General features: G+C 34.4%; 1 pseudogene; it reads left to right on the top strand.

The window, feature by feature from the left end:
- The first annotated feature begins 13905 nt into the window (after positions 1-13905).
- LOC128626412 (40S ribosomal protein S6-like) lies at positions 13906-14655 on the top strand (annotated as a pseudogene).
- Positions 14656-18522: the final 3867 nt, after the last annotated feature.

The raw sequence follows: 18522 nt of genomic DNA, 5'->3' as shown, positions 1-18522 counted from the left end.
AGGGACTCCAGAGAGTGGGGCTAGTGCATTTCCCTAGGCTGCTGCTATGTGCAGAGGAGTGCTTGACCCAGAAAAGAAGGCATCTGTGAGTGGTACAGGAGAAGAGTTCAGCACAGGGACCTTGGAGGCTATCCCTTCAGCTCTTTCCTTGAAACCACACAACTGAGTCTCTCCCTGATAACTCCAGTTTACTCTTAGCAGCCTTCCCTATGCTGGTACCCATGATGAGTGGTTATGAATAAAATTTCTGTGTGCTAGCTTTTTAAGAGGTCTCTTGGGTTTAGTAGACTTCATTTTTTCGCTGGTAAACAAAATCCCTACTGATTTTAAGACCCAGATGTCATGTGGGCTCTTCTTCCGGACTCTGGTGTTCTTTACTTGGCTGGGAGCCTGGCTTGGGGGTGCTACCTCTCACTCCTCCAGGGGGACCTTTGCAGCTGAAATATCCCTCCAGGTTCTCAACCTCTACATGTGGGTGCAAGGTCATCTCTTTTTGTGTCTCTGCCCTTCCCACCAGTTTCAATGTATTTTTTTTCCTAAATCCTTGGTTATAAGACTTCTGTTGAGCTAGTCTGAAGTTGATTATTCAGGCTGACTGTTATAATTTATTTGTAATTCTCATTTGGTCCTGGAAGGAGGTAAGTGAAGCTTTCACCTACTCTGTTGCCAGCTTCAGTCCCACTAAAAAGCTTTAAATGGAATATGTATAAGTGTCCATGTTTAAGGCATTACAAAATGTCTTTTGACAGGAGATATTTTCTACTGAGATGATGATCATTTAAACATGACATTTTCTGATGTTGCCTTTACAGATTATGGTGAGAAATAACATATATTATAAGCCTAGTATTCCAGTCACTGTTCTAAATACTCTATCGTTTAATCATCTCAAAGTCTTTCCAAGAAGTGAAAAGTAAACTGCAAAGGTAAATTAAGTAAATTTTCTAAGACAACAGAAATTATGTAGCCAAGGTTAAAATTCAAGACCATCTGCTCTCATAAAGTACACACATTCTGTTATCCAATAATGCTTAATGAAACCCAATACGACTGAAAAAAAACAATAGAAATTTTTATTTTAAAACACGCCTGGATATTAACACTGTTGAATATCTCATACTAAATATTACCACTCAGTTGGGTCACATATTTCTGATTCTTTTAAAAGAAGCTGAGATAATGGATTCCTCACAAGGAATACAGATAAATATAGTCTTGGCTTTCTAACAAAATGGGAGAAGTGTATTAGAGGAAATGTTAATACTTAGAAGAGAACAGTACAGTGAACAGCAAGTTTTAATATAGGAATAGTTTTAAAACACACTGTATAGTTAGCTTTCAACACTAAATAACCAACAAAGGTTATGTTACTTTAAATTATTATTTGGGGACATAAGAAAAATACCTCTGTAGCATAAAACTGTTGCTGTGTTGTTGTTCTCATGGTTGGTTTTACTTTGAACATTTTTTTTTACCAGTTTTAGTTTTAATAATTTCCAAGGGTAATTCACAATATGTTTTACAACTTTGCCATTTGGAAGTCTATTTTAATCTTAGACAATGCTTTATAAGTGCATATTTCTTTGATAATTTAAGTGTTGGAAGAAATACCTTTTGCAAATAACAGATTCTGAGTTGTCTTTGCTATATCTTTAATTTTCTTTATAATATAAATATATTTAAGTCTCCTTCTGAAATAGCTGATTACCATAAATAATGTTCAGTAAAATTCTGTTTTTAAAAAGGTTACAATGAAATGGTTTATTGGATCACTATCTTTTTTATATTAGGTAGAAAAATGAAATATTCATTAATAGATTTTAATCACAAATGTATTTTGGACAAATGAATGATTTTGCCCTAAATTTAATTTGGCATGTTTGTGTTCACCCACAATTACCTAATTTCTTCTAAACTTCTTTTAAAATAAGGGGGATAAAAAGGGGGGAAATGGGACATCTGTAATAGCATAATCAATAAAATATATTAAAAATAAAATAAAATGTTTGAATATCTAAGTTAATAGATCTTATCACTAATGTCATAATCCACTTTGGATTATTTAATAATTAAGTCATGTTAAAATACTTTCATTTGGTTGTTTATACTTTACTCCCCTTCCAAAGCCCATGATGTGGTATGTGTTTAACAAAATTGGGATGTGTAAGAGGAAGTTCAGTGACATTTTCTTAGATCCCCTTTTTGGGAATTATTAAAGAACAAGAATGCATACACACAACTGGAGATAGGGAACTTCTTTCTTTCAAAATCTTAGGAACAGTAAGAATGTTTAAAAAAGGAATGTTTTGCAGAGAAACATTAATTTCTCAAATGAACATCACTGAGTGCCAGCTCTGAGCTGAACACTATGCCAGAACTAAGAAAGGGCATATGGGTAAGATAGTAACTCTTGCCAAAGATTCAGACTAATCAAAATAATGAATATTAAAAAGTAATTGGGGATTCTGATTCAAAGTTGGAAACTAAATTAATAAGCTTACCGTTCTGGAATGTTATTACAATTACTTAAAAGACACAAACCCAGGTCAATAAATAGAACAGGAGGATGGTGCCCAGTAATAAAAAACTGAGTTCCACAAAAACATGAAAGACGTGTGTTGGTTGATAAAGTGTACTACTGGAAGTCCTTACACAGAGCATGCTCAGAGAAGCCTGAAGAAGGAAGAAAAAGCTGATTTGCCAAGACTGAACCTCAGAGGATCTCTGAACTGAGATGGAGGTCACCCTGTTGTATACAGCAAGTCATTTCACAGCATATTTCTCTCTCTCATTCCTGCACACAAGATGATTCAAGGCAAGCGTCTGCCTCCAGGTAAATACACATAAAAATATAACTATGTGCCTGGGAAGAAACAGAGTAGCTAAAATTGCTCAGAACAAATCATTTGCATTTTGACATTTCTGAATGCTCAGTAAAATGGAATACTATTCACCATTCACCAGCTTGTCCTAAAATAAAGCACATCTTTTAACAAGTTTCACTCAAGAATGAAAAACACTTAGTACCCTCTCTCTTTTGCTTCATTCTTAATATAATCAAATAATTAATTTTAAAAAATTGTCCCCAGAAGACAACAAAAGTTTGAGATTCAAGGAATTGAAGAAAATATATACTAAATGGAAAAACCTAGAGTCACAACCTTCTTCCAAAGAAACTAGAGAAGGTAGGTTAACCGATATTTAAGCTATTCAGGCAACCAAATTCCAGCCGAAAGAACTGTGTAGGAAGAGACTAGAGGGAATATGAAAGAGAGCATAAAAAACAATTCAAGAAATGAGTCTTAAAGTAAAACCTAAGGCTTAAAATAAATCAATATATGCACACCTAAATACATAATTTGTTTCTAGATATATCATTATTACATTTAAAAACAAGCACTAATATTCCGCAGTTTTGGAGGCTAGTCATTATTCAGAAATTAAAGACATTTTTGTATACTAATTATAAAATATCAGAAATAGAAATTAGGAAAAAATCCCATTAACTGCAGTAAGAAGAAATATGGAATACCTGGGAATAAACTTAACCAAGGAAGTAAAAGATCTGTACTAAGAAAACTACAGAATGCTGAAGAAAGAAATTACGAAGACACAAACAAATGGGAGCATATACTGTATTCATGTATTGAAAGAATTAACATCATTAAAATGTCCATACTCCCACCCTGGATGATACAGCTCAGTGGATTGAGCGCAGGCCTGCGAACTAAGGGATTGCGGTTCAATTCCCAGTCAGGGCACTTGCTTCAGTTGCAGGCCAGTTCCCAGCAGGGGACACACAAGAGCCAACCATACATTGATAATTCTCTCCCTCTCTTTTTCTTTTCCCCTCTAAAGATAAATGAATAAAATCTTTTAAAAAGTCTATACTCCCAAGCAATCTATAGATTCAATGCAATCCTTATCAAAATACCTATGATATATTTCACAGATTTAAAACAAATATTTCAAAAATGTATATGGAACTATAAATGACCTCTAATAGCTTCATTAATTTTGAGAAAGAAGAAGAAAGTAGGGGGGTTCACAATACCTGATACCAAACTATATTACAAAGCTACTGTAATCAAAACAGTCTGGTACTGGCATAAGAACAGATACATAGATCAATGGAACAGAACAAAGAGCCCAGAAATAAACCCAAGTCTTTATGATCAATTAATATTAGACAGAAGGAGTAAGAACATAAAATGGAGTAAAAAGAGCCTTTTCAATAAATGGTATAGGGAGATATGAAAAAATACATGCAAAAAAAGAAACTAGACTACCAAGTTACACCATACACCAAAATAAACTTGAGATGGATAAAGGATTTAAGTATAAGACCTGATACCATAAAAGTCCTAGAGGAGAATATAGGCAGTAAAATTTTAGATGTCCCACACAGCAATATTTTCACTGATATATCCCCTAGAGCAGGAGTGTCAAACTCTTTTTCACTGAGGGCCACATCAGCCTCTCTGTTGCCTTCAAAGGGATGAATACAATTTTAGGACTGTATAAATGTAACTATTCCTTAACAGTTAAGTGAGAGCTCGGCACTGCCGCTGGATAGAAACAAGATGCTGGGGCAGATAAAACAAGGTAGAGGGCCAGATTCGGCCTGTGGGCCTTGTGTTTGCTACCTCTGTCACAGAACAAGGGATACAAAATAAAGAATAAACGAATGGGACTACATCAAGTGAAAAAGCTTCTCTGCACGGCTAAAGAAAACATCAGCAAAATAAAAACAGAACCAACTGTATGGGAAAATATATTTGCCCATGATAACTTGAACAGGGTTTGACCTCCAAAATATATAAAGAACTCACATGACTCAACACCTGGAAAACAAACAGTCCAATTAAAAAATTGGCAAAGGACCTATACAGACACTTCTCCAAGGAGTACATACAGAGGGCCCAGAGATATATGAAAGGATGCTCAGCATCACTAGCCATCAGAGATGCAAATTAAAACCACAATGAGATACAACTTCACACCAATCATACTGGCCATCATAAACAAATCAACAAACAAGTGCTTACAGGATTCAGAGAAGAGGGAACCTCAATGCACTGTTGGTGGGAATGCAGACTGGTATAGCCACTGTGGAAAACAGTATGGAATTTCCTCAAAAAGCTAAAAATGGAACTGCCTTTCTATCTAGTAATTCCTCTGCTGGGATTATATCCCCAAAGATCCTGAAACACCAATTCAAAAGAACCTATGGACCCCAATGTTCATAGCAGTGTTATTTACAAAGCTAAGTGCTGAAACCAGCCTAAGTGCCTATCAGTAAATGAGTGGATCAAAAAACTGTGGTACGTGTACACAATGGAATAGTGCACAGCAGAAAGAAGGAAGGGTACCTTCATGGCAGCACGGATAGAACTGGAGAGCATTATGCTGAGTGAAATAAGCCAGCCAGTGACAGATGAATACCATATGATCTCAGGTATAAGTGGAACCTAATACAAAAAAGGAGATAGAGAGAGAGAGAAAGAGATGAGCAAAGTAGAACCAGAGACATGAAAATAAACAACAAACTGACAGTGACCAGAGGGGGTGGGGAAAGGGCATAACAGGGGAAAGAAGGGCAAGAGGCAAGTCAAGGAACAAGAGTAGAGGATTCATGGGCGGGGAGAATTGGGTGAGGATTGGCAGTGGGGGGTGGGCAAGACAGGGCAGAACAAGGAGGAAATGATGGGACAACTGTAACTGAATGATAAAAAAGGAACAAAATTAATAAAATGAAAAAAAAAGATTTTACTTATAAACATAAATTGACCACAGACTCTAGAATTATGCCCTATGCCTTGTAACAAATGATCTATAAAATACATGTATGAAGGGAATACTCAAATCAAGGAATGAGCATTTGTTAGACAGAAACCTAAGTAAACTACAGGATACTCATACATAGTTCTGCTGTTTCTCTCCTCCAGTCTGGTAGAGGAGACAGTTATGCAGAAGAGGTTATTAGCAAACATCATATACAATGTAGTGGTAAGAAAACATTGAATCATTATTTTTGCAGCAGCGTTATACATGAAAGAACACCTAGGCAGATAGATACCCTATAGCTAGAGACGTTAAACATGCTGAACGGCCTTCCAAAATTCTTCTGGTTTTAGTCATTGTCTTGAAACCAATTATCAGCAAAGACAGTCATGATTTATCCCTGACTTCATAATAGCTTTGACATGAAAAGAAAGCATTGTCTCACATCAGTGTACATCAGTTATGAAGCCAGATAAGTCTGGGTTCAAGCAGAGGATATTTTCTAGCTCTGTGATATACTCAAGTTGCTTTCCTCTAGTAATTAATATAATTTCATAAATGTAGAAAATAATGACTTCTAGTTAAAAGTATGCATGTTAAAAACATGATTTATTCTGTATAGTCATACATTACTGTTTCTTAACCTTGGAAAGATGAACAATTTTGGCCTGATAATTTCGTGTGGGCTGTGTTGTTCATTGCAGAATGTTGAGGAGTATCATTGGCCTCTACTCACTAGATAGATACCATTGGCACCCATCCTCCCCAGGCTTGGCAACCAAATATGTCCCCAGACACTGCTGAATGCCCCTTGACAGGCAGCTTTGCCCTCCCCGCATTGAGAGTCATTGTTTTAGAGTAAAGAATTGATATCAATGTATTCTGAAGTGCAATATACAAATCTCATGAAGAGATTGGAAATTTTATTTTTCAGAAACTGACATGTATAGTGTTTTAGAAAGACTGGACCACAGTGAAAAGTTTCTGTTTTTTTTTTTCAGGACAACTTCTAATTTCATAATAAAATGACTTGTACCTGGAACCCACAGACGTTATTTCTCAACTTCCTCTTTGCTAATTTGGCAGAAAGAATAGTTTTATCTACTTTTCTTATAAATCTAGAATAAAAAGTGAAGGAATAGCCAACAATTGTAACAACTCAACAGTGGAAGTGTTTAACACACGTAGCCTTGTATTGGAAACATGCAAAAAGTCTGAGTGGACATCTCCAAAGAATTATGGATGGAAGGCATTCTCATATTACAGAAAAATAATTTAAAATTTTTAACTATCATTTTTGCCTCTAATTCAAGTGATTTTATTGCTTACATGCACAATTGTAAACAGCAAAGTTGTTGTCTACAAGACACGTGTAAAGATACTGAGTCACTTTGTTGACTCCCACCAGGCGAGATGGCACCTTTCACTTGACAGGCAACATGCCACGACTCACTCAGCACTTCTATAAGTTCAATAAATACAACCAAGTGAAAATTGGTAAGAAAGAAAGTGTGCGTATGGTCTCCAGATGCACTTTTGCTATTATAGAACCACTAATACAGTCCAGCCTCAGCCAATTTAACCTGGAAGACACCCAGACAATATGGAAACATTGATTCTGTTAACAGGTAGAGTCAACTCAGAATCTCTGTGACCATACCACACACAGGTTTCTACTTAACAGAAATTACTGATTTTACTATTATGTTCTTAGAAATTCTAAAATCATGTGAGTACTATTTTTCTTGCCAATATTATTTTTAGCTAGTTCCATGTTCGCTCACCATGGTTAAACAATAGGAAACTTACCAAGTAGCTCTCATAAACCTGTCAAAATATAATTCACCAATAGTCTCAAATGTCACTCATGCAGTCAAGTTGGCCAGAGGATTTTGCCTTCTTTTCTGTCTACAAATTTTTCTGTAGTTAATCTAACAGCTTCCCAACCATATTAGATGTAGATATAAATACACATGTATAAATATATATGTAGACACAGATATATAAATCTATATATACCTATATTTACCTTTAAATAGATATTAGATAGGTTTAAAAAAGTGACAGAAAAATATATTTTGGAAATGTGGGAAAATATTGATGTTTTTATCTATTTTGTTTTAAGTCAGAGCTATTAGCAATGACAGAAGATATCATAAAAATGAAGAGGGTAAAGGGAGATAGATAGTGATGGAAGGTGACTTGACTTGAGGGGAAGAACATACAATACAATGTACAAGGGATTTGTTATAGAATTGAACTTCTGAAACCTGTAAGATTTTATTAACCAATATTGCCCTGATAAATTCAATAATATTTTTTAAAAGTTAAAAAGCTGTCTGATAAGAAATAGTTAATCAAGCAGGACAAATTGCTCCAAGATGTGATGAAAGGGAAGGTTTAGAAAAAGTGCACTCTAGGTTTTCCTCATCAGAAACCAACTAATGAAAACAATCCATATAGTGATGTTGTATTAGCAAATAAGTGTAAACTTACTAACTTTGACCCAAGTAATTAAGAAAGGAGTTTGTCTGGCTATATGACTATATAGCAGAAAAAAAAAAGGTAATCATAGCATTTTCATTAATTCTTTCTGAAATATAAATAAACAGAATGACATAAAAATCACAGTTATTATCAAGTCTGCTTTTATAACATCAGGATATATTAACTAACTTTTTATAAAATTTTAAATGCTTTTTTATTTTTTATATAACTATATTATATATAAGCAACCTCACAAGCATTCTGATTACTGGGTCCTTTCCATAATGAATTGTTACCCTTCCCCAATTTTCCTTAGTGCAAGCAGACCAAAAAAAAATTTTTATTTGTCTAATAGATATATTCATGAGTAGTGTACTCTGTTTCAATAAAATATGTGTACATACTATAAATTGGATTAATAAAATTTTCTTAAATGAAAATCACATCATCATTTTCTTAGTAAGATGGGGACACATCACTTTAATACACTTAACAGAGTAGCATAAAACTACTTACTGATTAATTCACATAAAAACTCTGGTTGAATATTTCCACAATTGTCAAGGAGAAGCTGAGAGTGAGACAGAAAAATCAATGCCAGACAAAAAATTACACCTTTAATATATGCATTCTTGAATTTGTTCAGAATACTCCTCTAATTTTTGCAATGAGATTTTTTATGTTATTAAAGATCATCTATATTTCAGGCATACTGCATATACTTCCCATGTATTCACCTTAAAAATACTGAAAACAATGTTTATTATTCCTATTTAAATGGATAGATATTACAAACTAGTGTAAAACTGAATTTCTAATTCAACTTTCTTAAGCTACGCAGTTCTGTTTCTTTCCAAAATACTACATATATTTTACTGTGTATTGGAAAATATAGTTTGTGCATGTGGATTACATAAAATATATCAATAAAGATGGAAATAATGAACGCGCAGATGGGGAATATCTTCTGAGAACTGAGTGATATAAAACAACACCTTTAGGGCAGTGATAATACTATGCATGATATTATAATAATAAATATATTATTATATAGTGTTCAAATCCTTAGAATGTACAGCACCATGAGGAAACCCTAAGGGAAAATATAGACTTTGGGTGATTATGATGTGTCAATGTTGGCTGATCCTTGGTAAAAAATAAATTCTGATGAATGACGTTGGTGATGGTGGAGGAAGCTATGTACATTTTGGGACAGGAAGTATGTAGGAAGTCTCTCTACCTCCCTCTCAATTTTGTTGTAAACTTGAAACTTCTAAAAAACCAGTCTTTAAAAAGTCTTAAATACACACAACAATTATGTTAAAACTATTATATTATAGAAGTAAATGCTTTAGGACTAACGATTAGTAAATTTAGTTATCTATGACTTGAAGTTTAACATATGTTTAATTGTAGAACCAGTAGAAGGAAGAAAATAGAGCAAAAACATAAGATAAATGGCCAAATATTTTCTAAATTTTTCCAGAGATAAAAGACACCTAATTGGGTAGAGAATAATAGAATAATATCTGAATGCTTATCGGAAATAATGCAAACTGTAAGACTTTAGGAGGCATTTTTAAAAACATATAGTAATTATATATTTTTTCATTACCATTTAGTCCCCTTCTACCCCTTACCCCCCAGCAATTACCACCCTGTTGCCCATGCCCATGAGTCCTTTTTCTTTTTTGCTCAATCTCTCTACCCCTTAATCTCCCTCCAACCAGCTGCCATCTGTTCTCCATCTATAAGTCTGTCTCTGTTTTGCTTGTTAGTTCAGTTTGTTTGTTAGATTCTACATATGAGTAAAATCATATGGTATCTGTCTTTCTCTGATTGGCTTATTTCACAGGTCCATCCAAACTATCGCAAAGGGTGAAGTTCTTTTTTATTTAATTGAGTACAATCTCATTGTGTAAATGCCCCATAGTTGTTTTATCCACTCATCTATTCATGGACACTTGGGCTACTTCCATATTTTAGCAATTGTAAATAATGCTGCAATCAACATAGAGGTTCTTGTATTCTTTGAATTAGTGTTTTGGTTTCTTTTGGATATGTTCTTAGAAGTGGGATCACTGGGTCAAAAGAGTGATCTATTTTTAATTTTTTGAGGTATCTGGATACTGCTTTGTACAGTGGTGTCCCACCAAAGGTGTGTAAGGGTTCCCCTTCCTCCACATCCTCACCAGCACTTGTTGATTTTTAATTTATTGATGATGGTCATTCTGACAGGTGTGAGGTGGTATCTCATTGTGGTTTTAATTTACATTTCTCTGATGAGTAGTGCCATTGAGCATCTTTTCATATATCTAGCAGTCACCTGTATGTCCTCTTTGAAGGAGTGGCTGGAAAGAAAAAGAAAACTGTCCAATTTAGGATTCCTAACTAAATTTAGTGTACCTCAAGAAAGATTATCATCTCACTGGCTGATTGATGCTTTTGCCATTATGTAGTGTCTCTAGTCATTTTACCTGATCAAAAATCTAATTTATCAGATATTAATATAGCCACTTGTGTTTAAAAATTAATGTTCATATAGTATGGTTTTCCATATTTTTCCTTTCAACCTGCCTATATTGATGAATATGAGGTGAGTTTCTCATATGCATATAATTGGGTCATTTTTAAAATGTACTTCATCAATTTTTTAAATATTTAGATCAAAAAGCAAGTTTTAATTTTAACAAATACATATTAGTTATTTCTCTAGTTTGGCAGATAAAAGAAATTATTTTTTAGAAATTCAGTGACTGGCCTAAAATGATACAGACAGTATCAAAATTATGATATGATCAATAACTTCTAAGCTGACTCCAAGAAAAATAATTTCTAGTTTTTTCTTCAAAGTTTTCACACTATATTTACCAATATGTATATACATTAATATAAATTTAATTTACACTAAGGATTCTACAAAAATATATTACTGTTCTCATGCTAGCACATAAGCACACTTGTTCCATAGATAACACGTTTTTGAGTCATCATCGGTATGTAAAAATTGATCCTCTTGTTTAATTCCAGATATTACTTACACATCAACCTTATATAAGCTGACATATTCTTTGAGTCCCAACAGTTTCTAAAGGTTACTTAATATTTTTGAAAACTACTATTTGTAGCACCTATGTGGCTTCCATCTTCCAGAAGCAGATCACTGTAATTTATTTTTTTAAGTGCCACTGTAATTTTAATACCTTTCCCAAAGATATAACTTTATTATTATTTTAATAATAATTACTACAGGATTCTTGACTCCTGTAGTAATTATAGTAAGACTTTAAAAAACCTATCTGATGTGTAATTCAAAACACTGGTAATCAACATCCTCACAGAACTGATTGAGCTTGTTCAAAAACTGAAAAAACAAATGAAGGCTACTCAGAGTGAAATATAGCAAAATATCCAGAGAACCGACAGTGACAGGAAGGAAACCAGGACTCAAATCAATGATCTGGAACAAAAGAAAGAAATAAACATCCAACTGCAACAGAATGAAGAAAAAGAATTAAAAAAAATGAAGAGATGCTTAGGAACCTCTGGGACAACTTTAAATGTTCTAATATCCAAATTGGGGTACCAAAAGAAGAACAACAAGAAATTGAAAACTTATTTGAACAAATAATGAAGGAAAACTTTCCCAATCTGGAGAAGGAAATAGACTTCCGGGAAATCCAGGAAGCCCAGAGAATCCCAAAGAAGTTGGACCCAAAGAGGAACACACCAAGGCACATCATCATTAAGTTACCCAAGGTTAAAGATAAAGAGAGAATCTTAAAAGCAGCAATAGGAAAGAAGAAAGTTACCTACAAAGGAGTACTCATAAAGCTATCAGCTGATTTCTCAAAAGAAACCTTAGAGGCAAGAAGATGCTGCAAAGAAGTCAAAAGGCAAGGACCTAATCCAAGATTACTTTAACCAGCAAAGCTTTCATTTAGAATGGAAGGGCAGATAAAGTGTTTCCCAGATAAGGTCAAGTTCAAGGAGTTCATCATCACCAATCCCTTATTACATGAAATGTTAAAGGGATTTATCTACGAAATTGAAAAATATAAAAAAGTATGAAAAATAAAGTGACAACAAACTTACAACTATCAATAACTCAACCTAAAAACAACAACAATGAAAACAAATGCTAAGCAAATAACTAGAACAGGAACAGAATCAGAGAAATGGACATCACATAGAGGGTTTTCAGTGCGGAGGGTTTTCCGAATAAGGAGGGAAAGGTATGGGTAATAAGAAACATAATGGGAAGGCATAAAATAGGGAGAAGTTAATCGTGGTATAGGAAACAGAGACCTTGTAAGTACAACCCATGAACATGAACTCAAGAGGGGAATGCTGGAGGGTTGGGGATGCAGGGCGGGGGGGGGATAAAGAGGGGGTAACTGGGAAAACTGTAATAGCATAATCAATAAAAATGTACTTAAAAAAGGAAGAGACATTAAGACTTATAATGGGTACATAACCTGCTGTCTTAAAAAAATTAATACATGAATAAAACCACATTCTTTTAACATTAGTCTTCAGAGTTTGCTACTACAAGGTGACCACAGATAATACCAGTAACACCGTAGTCACACAACCAAAGTAAAGCACAGCTCTGATTTTATATATATGTATATGTGTATATGTGTGTGTGTGTGTGTATACACAAATCAAATCTCTTCTACGGCAAACATAAAATGCAGCACACTGAACAATCCTGCTAGAGAACATGCACCTGTGACAAATGAGAAACTTCACTGTTTATGTTGATGATAAAATACTTTGAAATGGGCCTGAAGTCCTTTGTTAGTTTTGTAAGTTAAAATTATAATAACAAAATTATATAGACATTTAGGCCCTTTTTGTTAAGTGTGGTCTCTGTTGAATAAAAACCTTTCATCAACTGATAAAAATAGCACAATTTAGAAAATAAATCAGAACATTAAATTTTGGACATTGGATAAGCTCTTTGAAGTTTATTTAACTGTATAAACCTGCTTGATACAGACATTTTAACTGAAGAGTTTGAACTTTTAAATTAAAAACAATACTTATATATCAGAAGGGAAGGTGGTAGGGGATGACTAAAAAGGGGATGTCAATAACACGTGGTAAGTTTACACTGTGATTACATGGTAGGGTATAAACATATTGAATCACCATATTGTACACCTGAAACTAATATAAATAATATGATTGTGTACCAACTAAAATTAAAAATAAATTTAAAGCCCTGGCTGGTGTAGCTCAGTAGATTGAGCGTGGGCCTGTGAACCAGAGGATCGTAGTTCAATTCCCAGTCAGGGCACACACCTGGGTTGCAGGCCAGTTCCCCGCAGGGGATGTACAAGAAGCAACCATACATTAATGTTTCTCTCCCTCTCTCCTTCCCTTCCCCTCTAAAGATAAATAAAACCTTTAAAATTATTTAAAAAATAAATTAATTAATTTAAAAAAAACATTTCTGTAAAAAAAAAAAGAACAATAATTTTCCTGACACGGCCAGCCAGTTCTTTCAGTTTTCATCTGTGGTCCATCTGAACCTAGATTTTAGGAAAATTTTATTAACCAAATGTATTAAAAAAACCTTCATAAGCTCTTTTCCGTGGCATCTGGGAGGTGGTCGGCCGCTTAAAGATGAAGCTGAACATCTCTTTCCCAGCCACTGGCTGTAGGAAACTCACTGAAGTGGATGATGAACGCAGACTTCGTACTTTTTATGAGAAGCGTACGGCCACAGAAGTTGCTGCTGACGCTCTGGGTGAAGAGTGGAAGGGTTAGGTGGTTCCAATCAGTGGTAGGAATGATAAACAAGGTTTCCCCATGAAGCAGGGTGTTTCGACTCATGGGGGCGTCCGCCTGCTGCTGAGCAAGGGGCATTCCCGTTACTGACCAAGGAGGACTGGAGAGCGAAAGTGCAAATTGGTTCGGAGTTGCATTGTGGATGCCAACCTCAGTGTTCTCAACTTGGTCATTGTAAAAAAAGGGGAGAAAGATATTTGTGGTCTCACTGACACTACCGTGCCTCATCGCCTAGGGCCCAAAAGAGCTAGCAGAATCTGCAAACTTTTCAACCTCTCTAAAGAAGATGATGTCTGCCAATATGTTGTGAGAAAGCCCCTAAACAAGGAAGGTAAGAAACGTAGAACCAAAGCACGTAAGATTCAGCGTCTTGTTACTTCACGTGTCCTGCAACACAAGCGTCGGCGTATTGCTCTGAAGAAGCAACGTACTAAGAAAAATAAGGAGGAGGCTGCAGAGTATGCCAAACTTTTGGCTGAGAGGATGAAGGAGGCCAAAGAAAAACGCCAGGAACAAATTGCCAAGAGACGTAGGCTGTCCTCTCTGTGAGCTTCTACCTCTAAGTCTGAGTCCAGCCAAAAATGACGTCTTCTAAGAGTAACAAATAAATAAGGATAAACATAAAAAAAACCTTCATAAGAAAAAGAGAATCTGTGTGTGTGTGTATATATATATGTAGCTTGGTCATACATCTCCTCTTCAGAAAGAATAAGGAACAATTTTTGAAAATAAATGGAGTAAATACCTATGACTTATCATTATCAGCCATTAGAATCACTGACATTTGTGATTTTTCTTAGAAGATATAAAATATTTTGTTAACAAGTGGCTTGATAGATTAGAAAAAGAAGGCATGATAATATGGTCGCTGAAATTGCAGTTTCTGGAATCAGACTTCTTGAATTCAGGTAATTGCTTGTCTAATCATTATGTAGGTGACTTTGGAGTACTTAATATTTCTGTGTTTGTGTCTATATCTCTGATATATATTTTAAATTATAGAAAAAGTCCATAGTATTAGTATTTCTATACTCTATTTTCCTAATCTAAACTGTAATCAATATTTTTTGCCATATCTCACAGAGCTATTGGGGCAGCTCCCGCCTGCGAGAACACATACATTCACTTAACATGCTCCTCGTAGGTTGTAAACTCCTTATGTAGTTAGCTGGTGGCCATTTTTCAAGCAATTTTAAATGTCCCTCGATTTTTCCAAAATACTGTATAGTTTATTGTTTTCCATGTTGATTCAGAAATTCACATTATTGTGTAGAGGTGTATATGTGTAAACTTTTTAAAGTGGCACTTCTAGGTTTGGGAAATCTTTGAGATTTTATGAAACCTGAGCATATGAAAACTTTAAGTGGCTTGATGATCCAACACATCACTATTTTTCCCGCATATCAGTCCACACTTTAGTGAATTTTAAAGGTTAGAATGCAGTCAGACAGTTTTAAGTGCACTGAGTTTTGTCAGTATTTTTGCTGTTAGTTTGCTGGGCTGCGGCCAAGCTATAAAAATAGTTCAGACATGAGTGAAGTGATGGAGTCACTTGTGGGGAATAGCGCTGATATCCTCTTTTCTTAGAACGGGAGGTTGTAAAATAATTCAGAAGTTTAAGCTTAGCCACTTCTTCATTAAACTAATAAATAAGTAAATCAGAAACAAAATGCAGCCTGACTCCTGGGGTCATTTGCCATGTTTATTTACAGTTAGATATAAATAATGAAACTGAATTATCCCCTACTACTTGGGTATTTAGAGCTGAGGAAAGTCAAGAACCATTAAAAAATGACAGCATAAAAATTGTTTTTAAAAATTAACTAAAGTAAATAAATCTTTGTTGAATTCTGCTTTTGAAGTCTTGTCTATGAATGCACTATCACATTTACTTTGCTTCTCTTTCATTTTGATCCATTCATTAATAAACTTGTATCTTTTTAAACTCCCATGCAATGTTTGCAACTGATGAGGATTGTTTTTAAGTAAATCACTTTATTTTATTTTTAAAAAGTATCTATCTTTAGAGGGGAAGGGAAAGACAGAGGGAGAGAAACATCAGTGTATGGTTGCCTCTCATGTGTCCCCTGCTGGGAACTGGCCTGCAACCCAGGCATGTGCCCTGACTGGGAAGCAAACCACGATCCTTTGGCTCGCAGGCCCATGCTCAATCCACTGACTTATACCAGCCAGGGCATAAATTATTTTAATACAAATTAAAGTATTTGTCAGTATAGCTGCTGTTGCAACTACTGCTACAAGTACACTTTATTATAAGAAGTCAGTTTATTATAAGAATTATTTTATTTTAAATAGCCGACTGCAGTACCATTCTGTCTACAAGAAACACAATTTGAAGCTATTTTTTAAATGCGCAGTTTAAATGAGTCATTTACAATAAGCTATAACACTTGTGTGAAAGATTACCATAGAGAGAACTGAATTATGCTTTGTGAGAGCCAATGCCATTTAAGCCTATATAGGGACATTGAATCCTTTAATTATGTTGGTCCTATAGTTCTGTTTGAAAATACTTTCCAAGTCAGCCAAATTGCTAACAGCTCTATGCTTATCTGTGCCAATTGATATATTCAACTATTGTTCTAATAATTAGGCTTATATTTAATATAAATTGACACCAATCATACAGTTTTAAAAGGTAAAACCTTTAGCTACATACAGGAGAAATTTCCTAAATATCATTTTAAACTGGCACTTACAGGTTAGAATTATTTATATCAACTTTCTGCAAAGGACTTAACAGAAAACACTGTAATTTTTTTGTATTGAAATAAAAGATTCATGTTTTGTTTTCCAAATAAAAGCTATCACATTCTCTTAATTCAGTATTTAGTTAATACATAATACTATATCTTCTACCTTGAATGGCTAATCACAGTGAAAATACTGATAACACCCATTTATATACTTGTGTTCACCTGATTTTTTTTCAGGATTTAAATCTTAAGAGGTTGTGATGGACATTTACTTTACAACTTCTGAGGGAGTTTGCAGCCATTTGCCTGCCTTCTGGTTCAAATGCTTAAAGAATTGGGGGAGGGAATTTCAGGGGAAAAGGGGAAGGGTTTACAGGAACAAGTATAAAGGACACATGGACAACAACTAAGGGGAGTGAAAATGGGAGGGAGGTGGGGAGCACTGGGTGGGTGGGCTGGGATGGGAGTAAAAGACAAAAAACTGTACTTGAACAATTAAAATAAATAAATTAAAAAATTTTAAACAAAATAATTTTTAAAAAAGTTTAGGATCTTAAAACAAAAAGAATTTGGGGATGAAAAACCATTTGCTATCAGATCCCAATCAACTTTCTCTTGAACAAATTATATTTGTTCAAAATGATTGAATAAAAATATAAAGTTTTATTTAAATACTTTCTAAGAGTTTAGTAAAAAAAATAATAAAACAAAATGAATTCTCAGAGTCACTTTATTAGAATGTGAATGCCTCTCATAAAAATGTTTATAATAAAAAAAGCTCTGTTAATTGCACAGTGTTTATCAAAAAATAAATTTAAAAAGCCAATGATTCCCTGAAGAATCACATGATTAAACTGATAGTTGCCATGTCTTGTTAGCTTACAATAACCATTCTAAAAGAATTGGTTTACATACTATTTTTCCCACTCAATGAAACTTAACAAATAAATGGCATTATGTAGAAATATAGTTTAAAATATTTTATAACATATTTATATTACATTATTTTAGAGCTTTGGATGAATCTCAAGAATGTATCAGAGGGCATGTCAAGGCTGAGAAGGTAATTGTAAGGAAAAAAAGAATGAGATGGAATGTTTTAACAAAAGAAAAGCTTCTGTATGGCTAAAGAAAACAGTATTAAATTAAAAAGACAACCAACTGTATGGGAAAACATATTTGCCAATGATACCTCAGATAAGAGTTTAATCTCCAAAATATACAAAGAATTTACAGGACTCTACTCTAAGAAGACATCTAACCCAATTAAAAAATGGAAAAAGGACTTGAACAGACACTTCTCCAAGGAGGACATACAGAATATCCAGAGACACATGAAGAAATGCTCAATATTGTTAGCTATCAGAGAGATGCAAACTAAAACCACAATGAGATACCACTTTACACCGGTCAGGATGGCTATCATAGACAAAGCAACAAACAACAAATGTTGGAGAGGTTGTGGGGAAAAGGGGTCCTTAGTTCACTGTTGGTGGGATTGCAGACTGGTACAACCATTATGGAAAACAGTGTGGAATTTTCTCAGAAAAATAGAAATGGACCTGCCTTTTGACCCAGCAATTCCACTGCTAGGATTATATCCTAAGAATCCTAAAACATCAATTTCAAAGAACCTATGCCCCACAATGTTCATAGCAGCACAATTTGCAATAGCCAAGAGTTGGAAGCAACCTAGGTGCCCATCAGAAAATGAATGGATCAAAAAATAGTGGTA

The sequence above is a fragment of the Artibeus jamaicensis genome, unplaced genomic scaffold (genome assembly GCF_021234435.1).
Source record: "Artibeus jamaicensis isolate MK-2021 breed Jamaican fruit bat unplaced genomic scaffold, CSHL_Jam_final scaffold_584, whole genome shotgun sequence".
Taxonomy (NCBI): domain Eukaryota; kingdom Metazoa; phylum Chordata; class Mammalia; order Chiroptera; family Phyllostomidae; genus Artibeus; species Artibeus jamaicensis.
This window is presented reverse-complemented; position numbering and strand designations above follow the sequence as displayed.